Source organism: Octopus bimaculoides, chromosome 9, assembly GCF_001194135.2.
Source record: "Octopus bimaculoides isolate UCB-OBI-ISO-001 chromosome 9, ASM119413v2, whole genome shotgun sequence".
Lineage (NCBI taxonomy): Eukaryota > Metazoa > Mollusca > Cephalopoda > Octopoda > Octopodidae > Octopus > Octopus bimaculoides.
Window position 1 is genome coordinate 14,916,655 of NC_068989.1, and position 8,379 is coordinate 14,925,033.

The window sequence follows — 8,379 nt, forward strand, 5'->3', positions numbered from 1 at the left end:
GATAAAATAAGTGCCAGATGAAAATTGGGGCTGATGTAACTGACTTAGCCCCTCTCCTGAAATTGCTGGCCTTGGGCCGGAATTTGAAACCAATATTTGGCAGTTGTTGCAGAATTTATATATCAGAAAATTTAATGTTTTTTTTTTAATCAAACATACCTTTTACTCTTAAATAACCCACCAAATCTTTTATTCATCTATATTTTGATTATTTAGACATTATCGGGTTAATCAAAAAATCAAGTCATTAAAATTTTTTTTTTTTTTTCACATGTTGTAAATCAATTATGTACAAACTGTGACCTACAGGACTTCCTGAATGACACACCAATGAAAAATTACCTTGAAATTTTTTTAATAGTGTAACCCACCTGATAATGAGTCATGTTTCATAAAGCCCACTTCTTGAAAAAGGCTACTCATGCTTGCCCCAAATCACAGGATAATATACCAATATATAAAAAAAAACAGGTTGACTACAGCACAACTGCCTTTTAAATAAATCTTCAATCATCTATTTCTTTTCCATTGAAATGCAAGAAAAGGTGATCTAGACAAGAGATCTTACTAATCATCTTTTAATTGCAACCCTGAATAAGATACCTAAATAACTTTGAATGCTCCAGTTTGTATGACTTAACAAAAATATATAATTAATTAAATAAATAAAAACACAAGTCCAACAGAAATAAGCGGTGGTCTTTATCTGTAAAAAGGTATCCAATAAATGGATGAAACTTGCGTACCCTGAGGAGAAAGGAATTATGAATCCAGATGTTAGAATTTTTTAAATCTTTTTTCTGGATATGAACTTTTTCCAGTTTGTGAACTTGAGCAATTTGAAATACATAGATAAATAAAATAATAGGTTCAAATTTTCCTTCATATATAAGTGGTTGGCTGCAGGAATGATATCTAGCTGCAGAAACAATTGTTTCAATAAATAAATAAATAAATAAAAAAACATGGAAGCAGAGATAGACTGGGGGGGGGACAAACACAGACACACAAACACACACACATATATATATATATATATATATATATATATATATATATATATATATATATATATATATATATATATATACGATGGGCCTCTTTCAGTTTCCGTCAATCAAATCCACTCACAAGGCTTTGGTCGGTTCGAGGCTAAATTATAGAAGACACTTGCCCAAGGTGCCACACAGTGTGACTGAGCCCGGAACCATGTGGTTGATAAGGAAGCTACTTACTACACAGCCACTCCTGCGCCTTTCTTACTTCACCACTGTATTGGTCAAGTTTAAGAATTTAACAGGATAACCTTCGTTCACAATTCATATAAACTCACAGGACCAGTTTCCTGGTTTCTGCAGCATATATATCCACCACCCCTGGGTGAGACACTGAGCCGTCACGGGAATATTCATTTTTGCCAACTGAATGGACTGGACCAATGTGAAATGAAGAGTCTTGCTCAAGAACAATGCATCACCCAGTCCATGAATCAAAACCACAATCTTATAATCACGAGTTCAGGGTCCTATCAACTAAGCCACATACCTACCCACTTTTAGCATGCTGGACAAAATGCTTAGTAGTATTTCACCCATTGCTACTTTCTGAGTTCAAATTCTGCTGAGGTCGACTTTGCCTTTCATCCTTTCAGGGTTGATGAATTAAGTACCAGTGAAACACTGGGGTAGGTGTAATCGACTTATCCTCTTCCCCCAAAATAGCTGCCCTTGTCGCAAAATTTTTAAACATCATCATCATCGTTTAACATCCGCTTTCCATGCTGGCATGGGTTGGACGGTTTGACTGAAGATTGGCAAGCCAGTAGACTGCACCAGGCTCCGAATCTGATCTGGCAAGGTTTCTACAGCTGGATGCCCTTCCTAACACCAACCACTCCAAGAGTATAGTGGGTGCTTTTTACGTGCCACTGGCACAGAAGCCAGTCAGGGGGCACTGGCAACCATTATTATTATTATTATTATTATTATTATTATTTTACATATATATATTATTTTATGAAACATGGCAATTTGCTCTGTTTTCAGTTCTCACAGGCAACTCAGCCACTAGGCTGGAGAGTGGAGTATTGCAGCCCCTTCACATGAAAAAACAGTTTTGAACTGCAGATAACCAAAAGTCAATGAACTCAGAAATAATAAACAACACCTCTCTCTCTTTCTCTTTCTGTCTCTCTCTCTTTCTCTGACCTCTGTAAAGCTGTCTCTTATTTAACCCATACAAATAACCATCTATTATTCACAGATAATCCCCATTAGCAGATATTTAATAGAACATTTAAATACTCAACAAAAGAAGTGTAAAGTGAACATTTTAGACCTCCCCCAACACAAATTAAATACTAAATAATAATAATAATAATAATAATAATAATAAAAGCCAAAATACAAGCAAAATCAACTACAGATCTCTCTCTCTTTTCCATTTGACCTTAGGCAGGACACATACATTAACCTACTTGCTCAGTTCATTCAATTGTTTATCTTCTGCAGATGTAAAAAAAAAACAAAAAAAAAGGCATTTTGCCCCACTGAGTTACAGCTGACCTGAAATACATCTATACTAAGCTGGATATTGATAAGGAATATTAGACAGTCCTCCTACTGGATGTGTGGCTGAATTAGATAGACAGCACCAAGCTTAAAGCATTGTTCCAAATATTCGTATGAATGGTTGTATGATTATAAGAAGTCTGCTTCCCAACCGCATGGTTTCGGGTTCAGTTCCACAGTGTTGCACAACTCCAATATTAAAATACTATTAAAATTCTCGTATTTTTCAGAAAGTTATCATTGCCTGCCACCAAGCCTTGGGTATGCACTCATCCTGCACCTCCTATGTTAACGCTCTCTGTATCTCTCTTTTACTCTCTCCATATGATGTAAAGCATGACTGGAGAAATTAACCAATCAACCAACCAATATTTATATCAGCTATTATTAAATAGAGATTACTTTTTATGGTGTTAACAGGGGAGAATAGATATGAAATTGTTACAAAGAATGCCATCTCCAACTAGAATTAGAGTACTGGTCCACACATCTGGGACAGTGCTTTATCTTATTCACATAACCATCAACCTCTGGACTAAAGACATGCTGTCTGCTCGTAGCCTCGTCTTCAGAACTGGCTGACCTTCTGTCACTTCCATTTAATTCCATCTGACTCACTTATCTTCACTTGTCTCTCCTCCTCATGTCATTCTTACAGTATCTACTCGATCATACCGTGGAGGCGCAATGGCCCAGTGGTTAGGGCAGCGGACTCGCGGTCATAGGATCGCGGTTTCGATTCCCAAACTCGTGTTTATTGTTGTGAGAGTTTATTGAGCGAAAACACCTAAAGCTCTACGAGGCTCCGGCAGGGGATGGTGGTGAACCCTGCTGTACTCTTTCACCACAACTTTCTCTCACTCTTTCTTCCTGTTTCTGTTGTACCTGTAATTCAAAGGGCCAGCCTTGTCACACTGTGTCACGCTGAATATCCCCGAGAACTACGTTAAGGGTAGACGTGTCTCTGGAATGCTCAGCCACTTACACGTTAATTTCACGAGCAGGCTGTTCCGTTGATTGGATCAACTGGAACCCTCGACGTCGTAAGCGACGGAGTGCCAACAACAACTCGTTCATACCACTCTTTCCCCAGTTTCTTCCCCCAGAATGCCAGTTCTCTGGAAATCTCCATCTGCTCACATTTTTCTTGCAGTCATCAATTTGCATTTATTCAAGAATAACCAATCTCATAAACTTTAGAAGGCCTCCAACAGCCATGGGCACAACCCTTCTCTCCAGACATAATCATTTATAAAAGAAAAAAAAGAATGAAGAAAACTGGAATGTTCCAACAGCTTTATACAGAGAAACATCTCAGACAATATCTCAAAAATGACATGGAATAATTAACAAAGAGTCCTTTACCAATTAAGTAACTCTAACTCACAGATGTACTGTCTCTTCTTTCTGCCTCTTCTACTGAAACTACAATGACCACAGCATACAAGAGCCTTTGAGGCCTAACTAATGTACGTCTTCCCTTCCTTCATTAACCCTTTTGTTACCATATTTCTGTTGAGATGCTCTGTGTTTCTTTCAATTAATTTTAAAAATAACAAAGAATTTAGTAAAATAACTCAGTTATCATTGAGCTAGTGTTAGGAACATAAATTGCGACTAAGGTTTGGTGGAAGATCTTAATTCAGAACATTTGTACTACAGAGCCAGAGCCAGTTTCAGCCAGGTTGATATCAAAAGAGTTAAATATCTAATTTGTATGACAATAACTACTTCAAATTTTGACACAAGGCCTGCAATTTTAAGGGAAGGTTTAAATCAATTACATCGAAATTAGTGTTCAACTGGTATTTATCTTAGCAACCCCAAAAAGAAAGAAGACAAAGTCAACTTCAGCAAATTTGAACCTGGAACATAAAGAGTAAGAAATAATGGTGCTAAGTATTTTGCCTGACTAATTATTGATTCCACCAACTCACCACCTTAATTTGCAAGACAATAATAAACCCTATACTACCCTTCCTTCCCCCAGTTATTCTTCCTCAGAGCTGCAACCTTCCAAAATTCCCTGCACAGCCCTGTTGTTCTAGTAAGTGTCAACCTACACAAGTTCAAACTGAACAAATAAATACTGCATTAATATCACAAGTCAGACGGAGTCTGCAAAGGTCATTGTACTGCCTATTCATCTCTCGTTACTTGATTTAAAAAATAAATTTCAACAACACTTTATTATTGATGATAAAATTCAAAAGATTATATATTCAGAGATATTCACCCAATAACTTCTATCACATGATGTCGCAGCAAAAATGTTCCCCAAATTTCTTCTATGTCACAATTACACATCAGATAGTTAAATAGTTAAACAGTTGAGACTGGCTATTATCAGCCTCCTTTAATATTTGCAGGTCAGGCCATCTATACCATGAATCATTATTTACTCAAGCACAATGTGGTTTCAAACATAATGCAACCCTCTCCACTCTTTTTTTATTTTGTTTTTCAAACTTAAGTATAACTCTACCCAAGGGTCCAACACCACCCAGAAGTATGTTACCCAAAGGCTTTGAACTGGCAGAGCCATCAGAGCGCTGGATAAAATACCTCACAGTATTTGTTCCAATTATCTGCACTGTGGGCCTCTGCAGCCACAGCAGACAGTGCACCACCGTCAGCAGCTGACACAAGTTCTCAGGGCTGTGGAGTCAGAGTCATGGAGTTGGAGCCAGAAACAAGGAGTAGCTGGAGTCAGAGTCGGTAAAACTATACCGACTGATTCCGACTCACAATGTCTTTATTCTTTAATATAAAGCAGTTATAACATACAGGCCCGCTCAAAGTACAAGTGTATTCATATGCTTTATGAGAGATGTAGATCAAAATCACTTAATTACATAAAGTGGAGTCAGAGTCGAAATCGGAGTTGGAGGTGCCAATAGTGTCAGAGTCAAAGTTTTTTGCTTCGACTCCACAGCCCTGCAAGTTCTTCGGCCGCAGATCCATGGTCTCTCGAGACCGACAGATAAATACTAACAGTACTGTGAATTCAAATTCCTAAAATCAACCTTGCCTTTCATCTTTTCAAAGAATTATAGGTCCACAGACATATCAATACACTGGGTCTTATAGCAGTTACCTATTGACAACATGTCACAATGTATATAGATCAGAATTAGGTCCCTAGATCTATGAGGCCCCTAGGCAACAGCTCACTATGCCCTCGCCTTAAGATGGCACTGTTGATATATATACATACATCTTTTTATCATTAATTTGTTTCAGTCATTGGATTGTGGCCACGCTGGGGCACTGCCTTGAAGAATTTCTAATCAAATGAATCGACCCCAGTACTTATTTTTTTTTTTATAAGCCAGGTACTTATTCTGCCAGTTCTTTTGCCAAACCACTGAGTAACAGGGACATAAACACACCAACACAGTTTATCAAGCAGTGGAGTGATGGAACACACACATACACACACACACACACATATATATATATTTACGATGGGCTTCTTTCAGATTCTATCTACCAAATCCACTCATAAGGCATTGGCTGGCCCAAGGTTATAGTAAAAGACACTTTGCCTAAGGTGCCATGCAGTGGAACTGAACCCAAAACCACACGGTTAGGAAGTAAACTTCTTACCACATAGCTACACCTGCATGCATATATAAGAACCAGTGCAGGGTAATGGATTGAGAGAATTGTTAAAATGTCAAACCGATTGCCTCGTGGTATCTATTCCAGCTTTAAGCGTTCTGAGTTCAAATCCTGCCCTGTCATCAGAAAATGGTGACACTTTTGTCAGATGTTGCAACTGACAGACAGTAATCAGGAATTTGAAAAAGAAACAACAGAAACAGTTTCATTCATTCAATTAATTGGAAGATCAACCACCATCACTACCACCACCACCACCACCACCACCACCACATTATGCTACAGACCAATTCTGACCTTTATGTTTTGTATTAAATTTCCTACATCACACATGAGTAAATACTGTATCTCTCTTTCACTGATCAAGTGTGCTTTCTGGGATACAAGCATAGTTAACCCTTGTTTTTGTTAATAATTATTCGTTCAGTGTGCACTTCAGTTTTATTACATTTTTCATCTTTTATTATTTTTTAAATTTGCAATCCAATCTAAAAATTAGACATTTTAAAACTGCTTCTCTAAAGAATTCTCAACCATTATTCTTAAAATTCCAAAACAGCAAGTTAACAATTATTCCTCTAAAATATATTTAGAGAAAATTTGTGGGATACAAACTGAATAAATATATAAATCTTCAGATCAGAGAAGCAGTCTTTTTTTTTTTTCGCTTTTTTTTTTTTTTTTCAAAATTTTCTGAATAGTTTTGAAACTAAATATCTGGAGACAGTAATAAGTGTTATTTTTTTTAGCTATTTTATTAGTTAAGGCACAAAATATATTCTAATTGTTAAAGAAATAACACAAAAGATATTTCCATTCCTTTTGATGAATTGGAAAAGCGAAATGCACTTTCAAGAAAAAGACAGAAACAATATAATTTAGAATAATTTATTAATTTTTATTCTCTACAAGAGGGAAAATTATATACAGTGAATGGATGAGAAGAAAAAAAGAAAGAAAGAAAAGAAGAATATTATGATGGGCATGAACAGAATAGAAAGCTCTAGAATATAATACTAACATAGAAATTATAGGAATTGTATATTTGCAGGAAGAAATGCGAATATATAAGTATTTTATTTTAATTTTATGAATAAAATACACATATATTTTTAGAAATTATGGGCATTAACATACAAAGGGACAATTTTGCCCACTGTAATGTATTATTGGATTGGACAAATATATCACAAAGCATCTGTTTATAAAGATTGTAACGAATGCTGTAATTTCATTTTGCACTGAAGTATAAATTATAATTTTATTAACTCCATTGCAAAAATTCATGAAGATTCTGAACCAGACTTAAGCATAGGTATAGCAATCAACCCCAAAAAAGGAGCAAATGGTATCGCAGACTTCCATACTTCCAAATCTCAGAAGCTTTGTAAAGGATCACTGCCAAGCAGAGTAACATCCACTCACTTATATAAAAACTGATGAACCAGTTTTATATAATCTGGTAGGAGAACAACTGAAGATGAACTGAAATAGCTTGTAAAATCTAGTAAAAAGCAAGTTCTTTGTAGGAGATGATAAGCTTTAATTCATTAAACTGCAATATTCTTCGCATATTTAAGAGCATTATTTTGATGTAGAATCTAAGGAGAAAGATGAATAAAGTCCGTTGTTTGGAGAAGCCATCGGTTAGATAGAGTAAGTCAAAGGACAACTTGTGATGTAGAAGGGAACACTGCGAGTGGAGGCCCGGGGAGGCCTCTCCGTCAGACAGTAGAGTCTGGAGGTGCTTGCCAGGTTAACTTCTGGTGTATAAGGAGTTGGATTTGATAATGAACAGGTAAAAAGAAAGACAGCCCGCGTCCATGGAGAGATTAACTGAACTCAAAGGGCTGGAAGAAGAAAGAACTTTTTGCAGATGTTTTAAAGAAAGAGAAAAAAAATAGAAAAGAAAAGAAAAGAAAAAAAAAGCAATAGTGGATGAAAAGGACTAAAATGAGCTATTTACGTGTCACTTGTTGGTTTTCGTTTTGTTTGCTTGTATTCCAACCAGATTAAAAGCAAATCTATAAAATGAATATTGAATTTAAAACAATATTGTCCATAAATTTCATTTGACTTTAACCAAAATTAAAAAGAAATTATTACGTTTTGTTTTCTCTCTCTCTCATTTTATTTTTTTCTCTAACTCAAAATACATTCTGGAGATTAAATTTATATTTAATAT

General features: G+C 36.0%; 1 protein-coding gene across 2 annotated transcripts in view; it reads right to left on the bottom strand.

The window, feature by feature from the left end:
• Positions 1-8,379, bottom strand: part of LOC106874620 (atos homolog protein A) — a 212,194-nt gene that overhangs the window by 150,910 nt on the left and 52,905 nt on the right. Inside the window, exon 2 of one of the 2 annotated variants that reach the window (XM_052970434.1) lies at positions 8,161-8,218. The exons of the other annotated variant lie outside the window; for it this stretch is intronic. The gene's annotated coding sequence lies outside the window, so the exon portion shown is untranslated. The remainder of the gene's footprint in view (positions 1-8,160; positions 8,219-8,379) is intronic. 2 annotated transcript variants of the gene reach the window in all.